This window comes from Lissotriton vulgaris, chromosome 3_1 (assembly GCF_964263255.1).
Source record: "Lissotriton vulgaris chromosome 3_1, aLisVul1.2, whole genome shotgun sequence".
Taxonomy (NCBI): Eukaryota; Metazoa; Chordata; class Amphibia; order Caudata; family Salamandridae; genus Lissotriton; species Lissotriton vulgaris.
The window spans coordinates 201061979-201082599 of record NC_141689.1 but is presented as its reverse complement, the minus strand read 5'-3'; positions in this window follow the sequence as shown (position 1 = coordinate 201082599).

The window sequence follows — 20621 nt, the reverse complement described above, 5'->3', positions numbered from 1 at the left end:
ATATATATATATATATATATATATATATATATATATATATATATATATATATATATTCACTGAAAAAACCATAGGTTTTACACACGTTATAGTTAGGAAGTAGCATTTACAAAACCTATGAAATTCACTGAAAAAACCATAGGTTTGACACATGTTATAGTTAGCTGGACATTTTACTCATATAAAACCAATGAAATTCCCCCGTTATAGTTACTTCAGCTAACTATAACTTGCGTGCCCGCAATGCACTGCTGATGACGTCACATATTATATCACTCATGACATGGTCAGTGTCATCACTCATGACATCACTAATGATATCTGAAATAACATCACTGATGAAATCACTGATGACATCATCCTTGTAAAAGAGTGATAGACCTCCTTTCAGCGTAATATAACCTTTGATACACACATTTAAAAATAGAAACTAAAATGTTCAAAGCATGAGTGATGTAATATGTGGCGTCATCAGCTGTGCATTGCGGGCGCGCGAGTTATAGTTAGCTGAAGTAACTATAATGGGAGAATTTCATTGGTTTTATATGAGTAAAATGTCCAGTTAACTATAACATGTGTCAAACCTATGGTTTTTTCAGTGAATTTCATAGGTTTTGTAAATGCTACTTCCTAACTATAATGTTTGTAAAACCTTTGGTTTTTTCAGTGAATATATATATAGATATATATATATATATATATATATATATATATATATATATATATATATATATATATATATATATATATATATATATATATATATATATATATATATATATATATATATATATCTATATTACCTACTGGCGGTCGCCAGTAGGTATATATAGTTAGGATTTTTTCCCTATGGGATTTTTGAAAATTCTATGCCTAATAACTTTGCCGTTTGTGGACGGAATTGGCTGAAATTTTCAGGAAAATGGCACATGTTGTTTCTGAGCAGCTCCTGGAAATTTGGGGGGGGTCCTCAAGGGGGGGCCGAGAAAAAAGGGGGGTCCCAAAACTCGTTTTTCCCATGTTAATTTCCATAGGGCGGTTGGACTCACTTTTAGCCCGAACGGCTGAATGGATTTTCACGAAACTTGGCAAAATTGTAGGGACTGTTAGCCCGATGTGCCTTTGCTAGGTCTCAATATATGTGCTTCAGTGGATTTTGAGAAATTAACGTTTAAATCAAGATATATATCTGTATCAGCGCTCCGGGCAGCGATCCGGTTAGCGAACTTTTCGCGTATCGGAACTTTGCGATGCGAAGCTGATTTGCCCTCCGGTGTCTGTCAACATTCTAAACAGTCCGGAGCGGCCGCCATCTTGTCTCTCGGTAGGATCGAGAGACAAGAGGAGGCCAAAACAAAGGGGGAAATTACCATAAGGGGGCATAGTAGATCCTCGTTGACCCCCTAGGTTTTATGTGGAGGTTTTAAAAGGGCCTAGGAGGGTCCAAAAAAATATATATATATTATTTTTTTGCGTGGTAAGCGCCAAGTTCGCGAACCGGAAAGCGTTCTGGGCAGTGTACTTTAAGGATAAAAGAATGATAGACTTTTCTAATACTGTATGTTAATTATTTGTTGTTTTTGTTCGTTTTTTTAAATTTATTTATTTATTTTGATTTAAAAAAAAATTATTTATTATTTTCATAGTTCATTAAAACTTCCAGCATTATATCATCTGGTATCTTGTCAAACATGGATGTTTCTGTCTCTTGTAAGCTTTGAATAAATTGTTCATCAAAAGATTCATCCATAAAATCTTCATCCACATTTTCTTCAGTTAAAATGTCTTCGGATGTAATGTCGAAGGAAACATTCGTTTTTTCTTGCTCCCCTTCCATTTTTTTGCTGTAAATTGCATAAAAAAATAATTATATTAGAAGAGTTAGGGCACTGTTGGGTTTAAGTTCAGACATGTAGTTCTGTTTTTTTAACAGTGAAGTTAAAGTAAGTAAATTCATAATTATAGCAGAGAAGTGTAAGTCAATCAATAAATGTAACAGAGGAGGTTATCTGTATCTATAACTATAGCAGGGGGACAGTAAATAATTATCAATAAACGTTTTTACAAATTAATTTAAAGTGCCACTTACAAATTATCAAATAACTTTACAGGGAGGTGAAAAGGCTCTTGAAATGTAGTTCAGGAAGTAGCAGTGAAAATGGCTGTGTTTCCTTCTCTTCCTTTATATATATTCAGGTATATAACCAATCAAATGTCAGGTAATAAAAATTGTAAATGAAAGTAAAGTTTTCATTGGTTGTCAATTCCAATATTTTAGATGTGTTTTGTGAAGTAATTTACCTCAGGGTATTTAGATAGGTCTACAGGCTAAATGGCTAAATGAAATTTCAATCAAATTTGTGAGAATGAAAGGGATTGTTATGTAGTATGAGCTAATCTATATTTGGTGAGAGTGTCTCTAGTCGTTTTCCTGCTAATTACTTTCCCACCTTTTTTTAGGACCGCTTTCTGGAGAGCGGCCCGGTTAGCGAACCTTAAGCGTCACGGGAGTCCACCATTTTGTGTTTCGGTCGCATTAAGATACAAGATGGAGGGCAAATAATGTTCAGAATGTGTAGAAGGGGGCACGGTAGACTTATCTTGACCCCCTAGGTTTTCTGAGGGTGGCTGAGGAGGCTTATATGTACGGAAAAAAAACATTTTTTTAAAAAATTCCGCGAGGTTAGCTTTCGGTTAGCGAACCGGGGAGCGTATTTTGTGGAAAATTAGTGAAAAAAGTTAGAAAAAAATAATAATTGTGAGTGATTAGATGAAGGGTAGCTCTGAGAAGAGCTTTTGGGTTTATGGTACATTTAGGTACTTATAAGTAGGTACCAATGCACATTCTTAAATTCAGAATGAAAATTCTGTTGCCCTCATCTGAGAAGTGAACTCCATCTCCTCTGTAGCTATCTTGCATGTAGTAACGCAAGTTATTGTTGTACAGGGATCCCATTCCATGGTCTCTCATGAAAGCTGAAACAGATTTGTTTACATGCTTCCTCGACTTCTCAATTTGTGGACAAAATTGGTTGGACCACCTCCATTTCTGTCTTTGGCATATATTGGAATATACCAAGGCAGTTTGAGGAAAAAGTGCCATTAATTGCTCAAAGGTGTCCTTTAAAAGCATTTCCAGACCTACCCCTGTCAAAGTGCCCAAATCATTACCTCCACAGTGCACTATTAACAGGTCAGGTTTTGGCAAATGCATAAAGGTTTTCACCAATGGTATCAATTGGTGACATTTTAATCCTCTTTGGCCCAACCACTTAATTTCCACATCTTGTAAATTGAGGTTGGGTAAATTTCTGCTCTCAGCATACCTTTGAGCCCAGTGGATGTAACTATGTCCAACAATCCAGACGTTAAACATGGTGGGAGAAGGTTGTGCTGCAGTCAGATGAAGTGTGGTAATGAAAGGGCAGTTGAAACAGTAGGAGTTTGTAAAGAAAAAAAAACTGTGGAGTTCTAATGCTAATGATTCATTAGCAGTGATTGGTGTATTTCCATTTCTGAAAACAGAAAGTTAGGGTGCATGGATGTGTTCTTTGAAAGATGTAATTTGAATGGTCAAGGAAGAAACTTTTAATGAAAGATTGCACTGGATACGCAGGTGCACTGAGAGTTCAGAGTTCAATTGAAACATTGTTGTGTGAATTTGCAAACATGAGAGGTCTTCCAGGAGGTCGTTGCTATGGAAAAAAGGCAGAGAGGGCAGAGGGGGGAAGGGTTTTGATTTGAAAAAAGTGAGGGAAGAGTTATGATTGGCTAATATGAGAGATATGTGAAATGAATATCTGTATTTCTGTGCTTTCAATAGCTGCAGACTCTGGAGTGCATCCTTTTTCTTCTGATGAAGACAATTTGGTGTATTTCTGAGACTGTTTTCAAAACTCAAAAAGTATTTGCTAAGGTGAGAAAAGATTTATTTATTTTAGATAGAGAATAGTATGAATTAAGGAGAAAATGATGAAGAAAGCTGTGTTTTTAAACTGTGGCTTTGTCTGTAGTGATATAGAAATAGATTTTGTTACTTTGAGAAATTGTAATTGCATATTCGGTGTAGCATTCTGGAATGCAGTTATACAAGTTATTGTTGTATATGAAGCCCATTCCATGGTCTCTTATGTAAGCTGAAACAGATATGTTGTTTATAAAAATAATTTTTGAAATCAATTACATTTCTGCATATGTACTGCTAGAGCTTCATAGGTTGTTTTGGGTCATATTTATAAGGCATTTGAGTGTCTTTGATGTTATTTTTCCTTTTTAAATGGAAAGCATTCCTCATGGGGCAAGTGTCTTGTAAATACGCTCCCACCTGCGCTTGGCAAATTTAGATTTTGATTATGGGAGTTACATAGCCATGTTAATAATGTCGAAAAAATGGTGCTAGGGCATTCCAGAAAACGCTTTCATGTGTCTCAAGGACATTTTCAGTCATTTCCTCTTGAATGCAGGTATACAATTGATTTATATGCTGTGTTTAAAAACGATTCTTTTCTATGATGTTATTTTTTCCTTTTTAAATGGAAAGCGTTCCTCATGGGGCCCTGAGCAGTTCTTAGCCATGTTATTTAATGGGAAGTGGATAACATGGCTAAGAGCATTTGCTGGATAATGCATGAAAATCGCGGACTTTTCAGCGATATTCATGCATTGCGGCCGTTTTTTTTCGCATTTGCGAGCAGTTCTTCGCCATGTTATCCAATGGGAGGTGGATAACATGGCTAAGAGCATTTGCTGGATAATGCATGAATATCGTTCACTTTTCAGCGATATTTATGCATTGCGGCCGTTTTTTTTCGCATTTGCGATAAACCTTGCTAAGGAGAAAATGATGAAGAAAGCTGTGTTTTTAAACTGTGGCTTTGTCTGTAGTGATATAGAAATAGATTTTGTTACTTTGAGAAATTGTAATTGCGTATTCGGTGTAGCATTCTGGCATGCAGTAACACAAGTTATTGTTGTATATGAAGCCCATTCCATGGTCTCTTATGTAAGCTGAAACAGATATGTTGTTTTTAAAAACCATTTTTGAAATCAATTACATTTCTGGATATGTACTGCTAGAGCTTCATAGGTTGTTTTGGGTCATATTTATAAGGCATTTGAGTGTAATTGATGTTATTTTTTTCCTTTTTAAATGGAAAGCATTCCTCATGGGGCAAGTGTCTTGTAAATACGTTCCCACCTGCGCTTGGCAAATTTAGATTTTGATTATGGGAATTACATAGCCATGTTAATAATGTCCAAAAAATGGTGCTAGGGCATTCCAGAAAACGCTTTCATGTGTCTCAAGGATATTTTCAGTCATTTCCTCTTGAATGCAGGTATACAATTGATTTATATGTTGTGTTTAAAAACGATTCTTTTCTATAATGTTATTTTTTCCTTTTTAAAGCGTTCCTCATGGGGCCATGAGCAGTTCTTAAATCAATGGGAGGTGGATAACATGGCTAAGAGCATTTGCTGGAAAATGCATGAATATCGCTGACTTTTCAGCGATATTCATGCATTGCGGCCGTTTTTTATCGCATTTGCGATAAACCTTGCTAAGGAGAAAATGATGAAGAAAGCTGTGTCATACATCATTTGGAAACCAAAAGTGAAATGAACCAATGAAAACTTTGATAAACAAGTCACATGACTTGTTCCGCTCACGTTACGCGGTGCGCGCCGCGTCCCGCATCGTTTCCGGTTCGCGGTCCCGAGCACTTTCGGGAGCGCTAAAGCGGCGCGTCATAAGACACATTACGCGACAATGATACGTCGCGCTTCCGCGACGCATCACAGTTCCGCTAACGTAACGTTTACCGGTTCGCGTACTAGATCGCGGCATCAAGATGAGCTAACGGAAAGCTTCCCGGTTCGCTTACCGGAAGCGAAGAAAAAAAATATTTCAATAAAAATTATCAATAAACATCTAAAATATATTTTGGGTTTTAAAGTAGAATACATTTTACAGCTACAGATGTTAGCTTTTAAAAAACCAATGAAATTCACAGAAAAAACCATAGGTTATAGTCCATATATAGTTAGGAATTTGCATTTACAAAACCTTGAAAATTCAATGAAAAAACCATTGGTTATAGAACATATATAGTTAGGAATTTGCATTTACAAAACCTTATTTTACTCGCATAAAACCATTGAAATTCCATATATAGTTAGATGCGCTAACTATATATCGCGCACCCGCAATCCACTGCTGATGATGTCACATATTACATCATTCATGACATGGTCAGTGACATCACTGATGACATCACTGATGACATCTCAAATGACATCACTGATGACATCACCGGTGACATCTCAAATGACATCACAGATAACATCTCAAATGACATCACTGATGACATCACTGATGACATCTCAAATGACATCACTGATGATATCATTCATGTGACAATACAATGCATCTCCTCACACTTTAATATAACCTCTGTTACATCCAGTGTAAAATACAGAATATAATTTTTTAAACCATTGACACACCAATACTAGTTACTACATACACACTCACTGATTCCAATGTCTACACACAGATTCACTCATTCACCCATACAATCATTCATACATACAATCACTCATCTTTACAACACTATCATATGCACTCATACACCTATACAGACACTCACACTCTGCCACTCATCCATGGAGTTACTCACACACCTAGTCAGTCCTGTAAAGAATCAATCACACTTCCATTTTCTAATCAATACAGTTAAACATAGAGTACCTTACATTTTCAAACATATACTAACACATACTTACTCTCTTATACAATCATTGATACAAGAACACATTGATCTCCACAGAGTCATACATCTCCCAGCCAGCCACACACACACTCAGTCTCCCATACAAATACTTCGACAATCAATCAATAACCCATATAGTTACTCATATAGCTACTGATCAACACATGCAGCAGTTTACAGAACAACAGACATAATGATGCACAAATTAAGACAGTTTAGTCACTAACCCATGCACTTAGTGAGACACATTTGATCACTCACTCATACAGTCAGTCACGCACCTACTAAATCCTTCATCCAGACACTTCTACATCTACTCATTCTTCAATATGTAAAACATATTTAAACTTTACAGAAAAACACAGTCACTGGATGATGTCCTCAGTGATGTCATCAGTGATGTCATTTGAGATGTCATCAGTGATGTCATCAGTGATGTCACTGACCATGTCATGAATGATGTAATATGTGACATCATCAGCAGTGAATTGCGGGTGCGCGATATATAGTTAGCGCATCTAACTATATATGGAATTTCAATGGTTTTATGCGAGTAAAATAAGGTTTTGTAAATGCAAATTCCTAACTATATATGTTCTATAACCAATGGTTTTTTCATTGAATATATATATATATATATATATATATATATATATATATATATATATATATATATATATATATATATATATATATATATATATATATATGTATATATATATATATATATATATACATATATATTACTTACTGCCGGTCGCCAGTATTTAGTTTGGTAAAACCTAGTTTCCATAGTAAATCCGCAACATTCTATTTGGAATATTTTTGGCGCCGGTGGACGAATCTTTGCGAATTTCTCCAAGAAAATGGCCTGCTCCGCTCCCCTCCTTCCCAGAAAGTTTGGGGGTGATTCGTGTTTTCCCCGTGCAATTTTCCATAGGACCTTTAGCCAGGGCTACAGCCCGAACGGAATTACACCAAATTTGGCAAAAAGGTAGAGTTCGGTTCGCAGATCACCCTTTTTGTTAAATGGTGTAAATCAGTTCAGTAGTTTCTGAGAAAATCATGAGTAAAATCATAAGTGTATCTATAGGAGCTTACTGTAAGCTTACTGTACTCTGTACCTTCCCGAACACAAGCTGAATGCTAATAGGCTGTCAACACTCCAAACCAGGAAGTGTTGGCAGCCATCCTCACAAGAAAGCAGAGAAACAAACGTGGAAAACGCAAAAAGGGGGCAGGTTAGAAACACCCTGACCCCCTAGGCCTGCTCAGGGTGTCCCACAAGGACCCCCCAATTTATTTTTATTTTTTAAATCGCGGGGTCCACGTACGGTATGCAAACTCCACAAAAAAAAAAAAAAAAACAAACCCGGGTCTTCTTTTTTATAAATTAGCCCCCGGGAGGACCAAATCCCGGGGGCAAAATGATTTAAAAAGTGTGGGGGATAGTCCCAATCCCCCCAACACTGTCCCGGGGACCGCCACCTCCGGGGCAAAGTGATTGTGATTGCGGGGGTATAGAGCCCCCCCGCAGCCCCAGGGACCGCCACCCCTGGGGCTTTGTTATTAGTGAGGGGGGCCTCTAGGTCCCCCAAGCCCCGGAGACCACCTCCCCCGGGGCTTTTTTTCTAAGGAATTGGTTTTTCCATTTTTTTTAATTTCAGGTTTCATTTTTTTATGTGTGTATCAAGGGTTATATTACGCTATTACGCTGAGAGGAGGTCTGTCACTCTTTCACAAGGATGATGTCATCAGTGATATCATCAGTTATGTCATTTGAGATGTCATCAGTGATGTCATGAGTGATGTCACTGACCATGTCATGAGTGATGTAATATGTGACGTCATCAGCAGTGCATTGCGGGGGCGCGAGTTATCGTTAACTATAACAGGGGAATTTCAATGGTTTTGTATGAGTGAAATGTCCAGCTAACTATAACATGTGTGAAACCTATGGTTTTTCAGTGAATATATGTATATATGCATGTTAATAAATAGTTTATTATATTAAGAGTTTCATATGTTTTCTATATTCATGGTGTTCCTTATATATGTAATGTGTTTGAAGTGAATATTTTCCCTACTCTTGTTTAGACTGCAGTAGGAATAGTAAAATTAACCACTTTGCAATTCACCAGTTTCCCTACTGTTGCACTGACTGAAGTGGGAATGGTAAATTTCACCCCTCTGAAATCCAGTGCTTTCCCTATTGTTGCACAGACTGGAGTGTGAATAGTAAATTTCAATACTCCAAAGTCCAATACTTTTCCTCCTGTTGCACAGGCTGGAGTGGGAATAGTAAATTTTACCCCTCCAAAGTCCAACACTTTTTCTACTGCTGCACTGTTTGTAGTGGGAAAGGTACATTTTACCTCTCCGAAATCTGATGCTGTCCCTATTGTTGCCCTGTTTGGAACAATAATAGTACATTAAAGTGCTTTCCCTGCTGTTGAACAGATTGGAGTGGGAATAGTAGATTGTACCTCTCTGAAGTCCAACACTTTCCCTATTAATGCATTAAATCACCTGTTAGTAGTATATTTAACCCCTTCCATGCTGCCACGATTCTGCTCCTGTGCTGGACATTCCAAGTGCGGGTGTGGTCATGACGGCCCCCAGCCGTCATCAGCAAATGAGCTCTGTAGTGCATGACGGCTGGGGGCCGTCATTAGCATGCAAGGGGTTAATATTCTAAGACTCGTATAGTTTTCATAATGTTGCTTAAATAATTCATAGCATTAATTATTTATTTTTTATATTTTAACCCCGCTCGTCATGAGGCACAGTGGAGCTGTGCTTATGACGAGCTGAGCTCGTCATGAACAATGGTATTCAAAGAAGGTCAGCACAGGAGGGGAAAAGTCACAGCAGCCAAGGTGTTAAATTATTTGTTTTGATTTTTAAATGTATCTTAATGTTTATAGTATTATTTAAAGATGTGTTTTTTCAATGTTTTAAATTTTATTTGTCTACATGAATTAATATATTTGTTTGTATTCGATTTTTTATATTTTTTTATGGTTTTACTTTGTATGTATGTGTATATAAGAATGATAAGAGCTTCCAAATCACCCGGACGACTATATGGGAGGAGCACTACTGGTTGAAGTAGCTGACTAGCCATAAATCTCTATCTATAATCCAAAATAAAGGCACTCACACAGGAAAGTGCTGAAAAGTTGATCACAGCAAACAAACATGAGGTGTTTCAGCCCGAAAGATTTGATCGCATGATCATCACATCAACTGCCATCCACATACAGTGTCTGAAATGAAAAACAGACAAGTAAATAAGTGCAGGCGTCATCTGGAAGTACATATTACATAACAATTACAAAAATGTATACTTCTTTGTCATCAAAAGAGTAATAGACTACCGAAACAGGACCATACTTGTCAGTCAGCAACACAGTGGAGCACAACTATCAAAACAAACAAAATAGTAAACAATGTCTTATTAATTAATGAAAATACCCCACTGAAACTAGAAAAGGTACTTTGGTCAGGAAATCATGAATGCCACACAGAATGATAGTTATTACAGGGTCAAGCCCCAGTGGGCACAGTACACAATAATTACTCGTAGAGACAAAGAGAGAACATTTCCCTCACAAATAAAACAAAGTTCTCACACTTCATTGGAAGTAAACCTCCAACTGGTGAAAAGTGAACAAAAAGTGATAGAATTGTAAAAATCACCAATTGAAAAAACATATTCATCCTGCATAGAATGTACCAGTTGCAATTAGCAAGAAAAAGAAACCTCCAAGAACAGTTCCACCTTCAATATTGATTCTAGGAGGACCAAGGGTACAAGTTAAACTATAGCATCTTCTTACAGGATTAAACCCAGGTGGATTACCTGAATCCAAATATAAGGTCATCAATCTGAACATGAGTCTTGTCAGGCACGAGATGTGAATCCCCTTGTTATCATAGAGTGCTCTGGAAGAAAAGGGTAATGGGCACCTGCCAACTGGCTGGAGAGCATCTCATAGAGGTTCCCTTCCTTTCTTCATGTGGACAAAACATTATGCAATAGAATAATTAAACAAGAATCAAACAGTAGCAAAAACAGAGGAGCTCTAAAAGGGGCCAAAATTATAATTCACCCATCACCCAGAAGAAAATTCAATTACTCCTTAATATTTTACCATATTGGGCCTTTTCTTTCTAAATCAATAATATATTTGCACTCCATGTGTTTGATAGCCAAAACCCTATTGCCACCTCTGGTCTCTTTTGGTGCTTGGTCAATAATATAATAGAACAACTTGTTCCGATGTCTAAAATGCATCTCACCAAATGGTCTTGCCATGGGGTATTGAGGAACCCTATCATCAACTGCACGCATGTGCACCAGAATCCTCTTTTGGCAGGATGGACTGTGCTGCCAACATGCCTCTTTTTGCACGGATATTCGAAAACATAGACAACAAATTGTGAAGTACAAGTGATACATTTAGTAATTTTCTTGGTTCTTTAACCATAAGACACTCCATATTCCATTCTCCCTGTGCTATGCTCACAGGTTTTACACTTCCTGCAAGGAAAGATAACCACCAAACCCCCCAAAATGATATCAGTTCTGGGAATAATGCCACTGTAGACTAGAGTTTTTCTCAGAGATCTACCTTTCCTGTGTGTGATACTGGGTATATGATTAGTCCTCTGAGCTGGGTCTGGTGGCTCAGTGGACTAATGCACCCACTTCAGGGGCCTGTGTTTGACCTCATGGTCACAGGTTCAAATCCCAGCAGGTCCACTTAGCCTTTCATCCATCTGAGGTTAATAAAACGAGTACCAGTGAGTTGGGTAACAATGAACATCTGTTATTCAGCACCAAGTTACCTCCGGGTTAAATGCCCTTTACAAATACACATGTTATGTTATCAAGAGTAGAAGCAATACTTTGGTCATTGTAAAGATTCTCCCATTTTTGTCTTCGGATTTTCTCAACTTCCCTAGACTGTCTATTAAAGGTAGTTACTAATCTGGTGGTTCCTTCCCCATACGTGTTGTGTTTGCATGTATGTTTGAATAGGATGTCCTCTCTGTTCCAACAGACACATAAACATGACCTTCAACAGTCCTGGAAAGGAACACTTCTAAATAAAGATGTTAATTTCACCTCATGGAATGGCGCTCCCTCCTCATGGAGTTTTAGGTTCTAGATATGAGGACGAGGGCCAACTGAGGCATGTAGGCAATGGGGCCAGCAGCTAGGTCTCATTTTCAAGTGCACTGTTCCTCTGCAGTGAAGGCTATTCTGGACCAGGACCTTTTCTATGCCAGGGAGTCAGGTTTGTCTCATACATGTCTCTAGAACTACCCCATAGAGCTTATTGATCCCATCATTCCTATAAAGATCAAATCAGTAAGAAGTGCTGGATAGCCCTTTCCAGGTGCAAAGCCAACCTTTATCCTCTTCCATGCTCATGCCAGAGAGGCATGGGCATCTAGTAAGTCTCTACTGTATCAAAAGACCAACTGGCCTACTTAGGAAGAAAGCTGGATAACATAAATACATTTCCCGAGACCATATTGGAACTCAGTTAGTATTCCAATGTGACATGGGAGCTACCCTGGAGAGCAACTCTGTCTCATCTTTGGATAACAATGGATAATGCTCATATCTGTAAAGGTTCCCGGGCTGTCCCTCTCCAGGTGCATGTGCTGAGCACAAGGCTCCTCCTGGCCCTTACACAAGTCAAAGAAGAGAGAGAAGAGCAGAAGTATTAAAGATTAAAATGCCCCTGTGCAGGATACTATTTGATCTGTCTGTGCAGTTTTTAAACTACAAATGTGACCTCTCATGTTAATCCCTTTTGACAGGCCTACACCCTCCAGTTAAATATTATTTTAGCACCTCTAAGTAGACCTAAATGCCTATAAGGCAGAGCGCATGGTATTTAAAATCATGACATGTAAATGTTTAGTGTCAAATATGTTCTTACGGTGAACAGGTCTTAAAATCTATTTTCACTTTACCAGACAGCTGTTCCATAGAAAAGCATTGGGGGTAATACTGAAATTAAATAAGGTTATCTCTGTATAGGAACCATCTACAGAGTTAATTCTTTGACTTCTAAAAATACTAATTACAAGCCCAAATCATTTGTAAATTCAGATTTCTAACAGTTAAATTAGTACAAGTACTTTTCAAAAGTTACCTATTACCTGTGATGGAGCGAGGTGATGAATAAAATTTTGTTCAAACTCGCAAAGTTAAACTTCATAACCAATGTAACTGTATTAATAAGCATTTGTTGAAATCATTAACCAACTTAGTTTTAAAAATGCATACATTCAGGAAAACATGTGGGACTAATTTATATGCTCTATGTTGCAATTGCAAGTATGTGAAAAATAATGAACTAACCTTGTCTATTGTCTTTGTCAGTATTAAATGAGGCTGTTTAATTAATGGCATGTGCTTATGTTGTGTTATGTCTTCTTGTGGCAAAAGCTCCTGAAGAATCTTTGTGGCCTAAAAGAAAAAGGTAGATATAAATGCAGCTTTGTGTGCTCAGCTAGGTAACATAAATTAATGAGTTAATAATTAGCTTAGGGTTGGGTAACAGAATGGGTCTCAATTCTCTAATTAATTAATGTTTTGTGTTTGTTTAAATAATAGTTTCTGAAAGAGGCCTTAGGCCTGCAAAAGAGGGTGTTTCGAATCCTGTCCAGAAAGGAGCCGTGCACAGAAGTGGAAACTTTTACCACGTCGACAATTTTGTCAGAAAAATACAGTTTAATAAGTTGTGCTAAGCGTGCTCTTGGAGAGAAGGATTCAAGGACAGGAAGCAGCAAGATTGCCAAGGCAAGGAAGTCATGAACAGTAGCTCGAGTGAAACGTTAAATTTTCGAGGAAGCAAAATGACACGAAAGCAAAGGACAATAGGGCTAAAGAAGAGCCCGTTCTTGGTTTGAAAACGGTGAGGACACATTATGGTCTGACATAAAACAGCCAATGGGAACTCTGGATGGCAAAGAAAAATGTACATTTTGAGAAGATTAGCTAGTTAGAAAGGTGTAAAACTTGGCCCCGTGGGCAAGAGGGATCTTCTTCTTGTTTACCGATTCCTGAAGGGCGTGACATGCTGTTGGACTCTTTGGCGCACGTAAGGACAGCAGTCTTTAAAGATTATTCTTTCTAGGTGAAGTGAGTTTTAGACAGGGTGTTAGAATTTAGGTATTGGAAACTTTATTTTGCTTTAATTCATGCTGATTGATTTGCCTTTGAAGTGTCAGTCTATTAAGTCTTTTCCTTAATAAAACGTTTCTTTCATGTTGCTAATAAATAAAGATTCTTAATTAAAATGCTCTTTCTTTGAATATTAAAGCTAATAAAAATTAGATTTGAAACGACAAGCTGGTCTTGTTTATTCATGGTCTAGTTACCATCGGTTGATCCATTTGCCTTAGTGACTTAATTAAAAGACAAATGTTTAAATCCATGGTAAGAAATGATAAACTGCTGTTGTATATAATTATGTAAATAGTTTGTGAATAGATCTGAATAATTAGGTCACATGATTCAGTCGCTCAAAAATTGTCCCGTTAGTTTATGGGCCTTAGTAAGTAAATCATGATTGATGGTGAGTATTGTAGAGATAAGTAGCGTTGGTGAGACAGTTTTTCATTAGGAGCGCTGCACCAATTACTTGGTAGCAGAGTTACGGTTGCTATGGTAACTGACATGTTACATGGTAATTACATAGGATATATGTCTAAAACATGTTAAGTTTGTTTAGTTGTTACATGTAGTCGAAAGGTTTTTTCCAGCAGTATGAAAATTCCTAGTTATACTGGCCAGTGCAGAGTAGTGTGACAAGTGAAGTTACACAGTGCATTTGTTCTGTTTCAAAATAGTGCTATCATCATATATCACAAGTGTTGTGGACGTACAGCACAAGTTTAGGGATTTTAGGTGTGTTAGGTAGAATGTATAGTGAGGATTGTCTATGAAATTGTAGCTTTTGAGTATAGGGACACCAGTCCTGTTTTAAAACTCACTGTGAAAAGAGTAATAGAATTTATCCAAGCTTGAGTGAAGGGTAAGGAAGCATCGTCTATTCTTACTGGCGAGTGAGGATATTATTGGCGGGTTATCTTCCTACCAAAAATTTCATGTATGAATGATTAGGGATTCTTTCCCTATGATTGTGTGTGTTGGAAGGGTAGGGAAATGCTACTCGCTTTATCAACGAATTAAACAATTCTGTGAAAATAGCGTCGTCTATTTCATGTGAAAGAATACTTGAATGATTGAGAAAGCTATAGCTTTATTTTAGTGAAACAGACAAATGGTTTGTTTTTGTGGAGTTACTAACTAAATTTTATTGAATGTTTTGTAAAATATGGCGCTGTGAAATTATTTTGTAAAGGAGGTGTCAGTGTCAGAGCAGAGCGAGGACTGTAAAGCTGCAGCGGCAGCATACATCACAGGGGTCGCGCTGTGAATGGCTAACATACGTCACAGTATTCGCACTGATTGGCTCATGTGACTAGGTAGGCTTGCAGCTGATTGGTTTGTCCTGAAATTCAGTAATTCTATTGGCTGAGCAGAATAGTGACATAACTTAGCCTGATTGGCTTGTTGGTGAGTTTTGCGCACTGATTGGCTAGTGTAGGAAATATTTACGATCTTTTTCAAAGTAAGGGGAATTGTTTAAAAACATGGATTATTATTATATGAAAGAGGAAAAGAAGCTTTCATGGTTTAAGAAATTGAAAAATATATTTAAAAATTACAAGAAAATTGAAACAAGAGGTGGAAGATTACTTCATAAGTACAAAACACCTGCAGTTTATATGTTAGGTGAATATGGTTATCATACTTGCCTTTGGATGGAGAATTGGATGGAATATACCAAAAATGATGGTGTATTGGCATGGTCGGAAGATGGGTCATTTAACATTAAGGTGCTGAAAAACTTGATAGAAAAAATGATGACTTTTGTACCAAAACCTAGACCTACACAATTTGAGGCTTTAGCTGAATGGGAAGATGAGATGTTTGAATTAGAACGAGAATACAGGGTTGTAACAAGAGGCACTAGATTAGACATTAATAGAGAAACTCATGACGACAGAATGCGTAGTTGGAGACGTGCAGATATGTGTGATGGTTTGTACCCAGCAAGATTTAGTGAGGGAACTGGTCAAAAGAATACTGAAAAGAAAAATAATATTGGTGAAGATAGTGAATTAGAAGATTCGGTTTTAGAAGAGATTTATATCACAAAATCGAAACCGACACCTTATCAACCAGTTTGTTCATGGTCTTCCCCGAGAATTCCTCAAGGAACGTCTCTAAGTGCTCCTCCTAGGAAAATTAATGATGAGACTCCACCTAGATTAAATCAGTATAATGCAAAATATCCTGAGAGAGTAGAAACAAGAACTAATTCTAGTACATCTGGAGAAAATAGAAATTATGTTGAACCTACAGTTCAGAAAAATGAAATCCCAAGAAATGTAATGATAACAGAATGATGTAGGGCTATACCAAATGCCTCAGAATATTTCCGATCAAAAGATGAATTAATACAACAGTTACCTAAAAGCATGGAAGCAGTAACAGTACCAGTAACAATTGGACCTGTTCTTCCAGTTTTTGATCAAAGGGAAATTAGACATTCAGCTCTGACTGTTCCCTGGAATACAGAAATTCAGAAAGTGGCTGAAAATTTTTATTTAGATTTAACAGAAATTTACCGAGAAAAAATGATGCCCGATCTAACTTTTAACCAAAGTTTGTCAAATGATCAAACTCCATCTGTTGCAGGATCTGATTCTGGAACTCCAGAAAAGAGTATAAATAAAATAGATTTAACGCAGACTCCACAGACCCCAGAATTTAAATTACTTGATGTCGCAAAATTGAAGGCGGATTTGGAGGAATTGATTATTGGCACAATTGGACCTGACAGTTTGAAGCTATATCAGGATGATGAATTATTGTTTATTTGTAAACGTATACAATGGAAAACGTAAACTGAGTATTATCAATTAGAAGAAATGGCTGCTGAATTAGAAATAGATTTGAGTAGACAGAAAAATTTGCAGAAACATTACAGAGTGGATTTCTCTGAAAAAGATATTGAAAATATGAACACCACAGGAAGAATAATTCATATAAAAGAATTAATAGTGTTTCTAAAAAATGGAGAGTGAAATGGACAAAGGAAAGAGAGGAAAACAGAAGAGAAAGAGGGGAAATAGCAACTGAGTTTCCTATGAGAGAAATAGCTAGTGAAGGGTATGTACATGTTCCATGGACAAGACAGGACATTTTACTGTTTACAAATGATTTTCCTCAACTGAGAGAAAAACCTGTGGAATGGTATCGCCAGGTAGACAGATTTGTTAAGGTTTCAAAACTTCTGTGGATTGATCTTGATGGATTCTTTGACATTGTTGTTCCATCGGATCTTTGGACATAATGTAACATTTCTATAGATTGGCCCAAAGAAGAACCTGCTTGAGATAAAGTAACAGGTGCACCTTCAGCTGATGTTATCAATTTGTATGATAAAGTGATTGTGTGGCTGAAAAACAAGATTCCCCCGAAAGAAGTAGATTGTGTTAAAATAGACAGAACAAATCAGGAGCCAAAAGAATCAGTACATTCATTCTATGAAAGATTACTGCTGGTATTTAAACAATACAGTGGTTACAAGAAATTGAGTGAGAAGGATATGAGCCATTTCATATACAGATTTGTTTATGGCTTAAGACCTGAAATTGGTGAGATGATTAGATCAGGAATATTTGGTTGGCAATCACTCTCAGTTGATGACATTTTAAAAAAAAGCAAAATACTGCAGTGATGAGATAGATGCTAAACAAAAGAAGCTAAAAGGAAAAGCTATGTGGGCACAGGTAAAAGTGGCTGAACAACAAATTGCAACTTTGGAAAACAAAAATGTTCACCAGAATCAAGGGAAATTTAAAGGTAATTATAATAAGCCAAAATTGATGGGTAATATTGAAGAATAAAAGCAGAAACTCCCATGTTTTAATTGCGGCGAAATTGGACACTGGAAGCGTGAATGTAAGAATCTGCCCAGAAATTTTAAAAATGCATCATTAAATCCACAGATGCAGAATGAGATAAATCAGCAGCAACAGCTACAGCGACAGTTAAATGAGATAAATCAGCAGCTACAGCGACAGGTAGTGGATCAGCAAAGTCATATTCCACAACCGCCACTTCCAAATTGTGTAAATGTGCAGAGATACAATACAGAAACAGGATTCTGCAGACGGTGAACAGCTAAACAGATCGCCAAGAGTGAATGTGTCGAATGTTTCTCAACAATATTGGTTGAAAGAAAATGAAGGGAGTGATTCTGAGGATTACTTATGACGGTGCCTGAGAGAGGAGGAAGAGTGTGTGCTTGGAGCCACCCTTGAGGTAGATCAGTCTGGTCCATTTGTAAATGGTAAGGTGAATGATGTAGAAATCACTTTTCTTGTGGACACAGGTGCTACCCGTTCTACTGTTAGATCAGTGGAAATAGAAAACCTACCTCTCTCTGGGGATACAATTCAAGTAGTTGGTGTAGCTAATCAACAGATTTAACAGAACCAGTTGGATTTTAAATTGGTAAATTCAAATATAGACATAGATTTGTAGTCTGTAATAGCAGTCCTATAAACTTGTTAGGAAGGGACATTCTTTTCAAGATTAACTGTAAAATATATTGCTCACCGGATGGTATAGAGCTCCAAACTCAAGAAGAAGATGGTCTTTATAAACTAACAATGTTAATGGTTGAAGCAGAAAAAAGTAAATTATTGCCTACTTTTGCCAAAAATGATTTACCTGAAGAATTAAAAGAAACAGTCAATGCTAAAATTTGGGATTTATCTGGAGATGAAATGGGTTTGATGAAACATGTAGACCCAGTAAAAATAACAGTAAAACAAGGAGCAGATTATCCAAACATTCCTCAGTATAAAATGAAAGCAGAAGGTATTGAAGGAGTCATTCCTGTAATTGAAAAATGTATAAAACAAGGTGTTTTAAAAGAAATTGAAAGCAATCCATGTAATTCACCGATTATGGGAATCAAAAAGCCAAACAGAACTTTCAGGATTGTTCAAGACCTGAGAAAGGTTAATCAAATAGTTGTTCCATGTTGCCCAGGTGTACCAAACCCAGTGGTAATTCTATATCAGATTCCACATGATGCAGAATAGTATACAGTTATAGACCTTTGTGACGCATTCTTTACTGTTCCATTGCATCCAGAAAGCCAACAAATGTTTGCGTTCAGATTCCAAGAGCGTATCTTAGCATGGTGTCGTATCCCTCAAGGGTATACAGAGAGTCCATCTATTTTTAATCCTTGGAAAATTTTGATTTACCTGGAAAATCAACATTAGTGCAGTATATTTATGATCTCCTTGTGGCTGCAAAAACACAAGACAACCGTGTGACAGATACCATTACTCTTTTGAATCATTTGGCAGATGAGGGACATAAAGTGTCTGCAAAATTACAGTTTTGCAAACAAGAAGTAAAATATCTTGGTCACAGAATCGCAAAAGGAATCAGATAAGTGACAATTGAAAGAATAAAAATGATCCAAGCAATGCAACCTCCAAAAACACAGAGACAGGTCATAATGTTTCTAGGAATGGTAGGTTATTGTCGTCAATGGATTAGTGGATTTTAAGTAATTGCAAAACCATTGCAGAGATTGAAAAAAGCAGACATAAAAGACCCGATTACCCTAACAGAAACCTAGTTAGAGGCTTTTGAGCAGTTAAAAAGAAGCTTATGTGAAGCTCCAGCATTAGGAATGTCACACTATGAAAAAGAATTTGAGCTGTATTGCAGTGAAAGGGAAGGATGTGCATTATCAGTTTTGATTCAAAGATATGGGAAACTGAGAAAGCCAAATTTCTCAGCGGTTCTTGATCCTGTTGCAAAAGCATTACCAGGTTGCTTAAAAGCAGTAGCTGCAACAAGTGTGAGTTTGGAACAAAGTGAAGAGATAAAATTGGGGTTTCCCATACAGGTATATGTGCCCCATTCAGTTGAGATTCTTCTCACCAGAAGCAAAACACAACATTTGACAAGCAACAGATTGACAAAATATGAAAAAGTTATTCTGGGATCAGATAATGTTTCAATTGCAAGATGTGTGAATTTAAATCCTTCCACATTATTACCTGATGGTACTTTAACAGAGATCAGAAACGAAAATGACATTGATCATGAATGCTTGGATGTTTTAGAATATTGCACCAAGCCTAGACAGGATATTAAGGATGTTCCGGTAGCAGAATCAGATTTTGTTTATTTTGTTGATGGTTCATGCTTAAGAACAGAGGAATGTATTCTGAGTGCAGCATAGTCAGTCTGTACAGTTGCAGACGTAGTTGAAGCTTCTTGTCTCAAAGGAATTCGTTCAGCTCAAGTAGCAGAATTTATTGCTTTGATTTGTGCATGTGAAAGAGCAAAAGGGTTCAAAATTACCATAGTGACTGATAGTCAGTATGGGTACGGCATAGTCCATGACTATGGCCAGCTCTGGTCTCAAAGAGGTTATTTAACTTCTGCGGGAACACCTATCAGGAATGCGAAATTGATCAAAAGGCTGATTGATGGTATTCAGCTACCAGAGTAAATTGCTGTAGTAAAATGTACAGCTCACAAAAAGGGAGACGATTACATGACAAAAGGAAATGCATATGCTGATGAAATTGCTAAATTCTGTGCAGAAAATAATATGTCCAAGAATCGGGAAAAAGACAATGAACATGTTTTGAACTAACTTATGCTAACATTTGTAGTTGAGACATGGCAAGGAGTAAAATATTTACAAG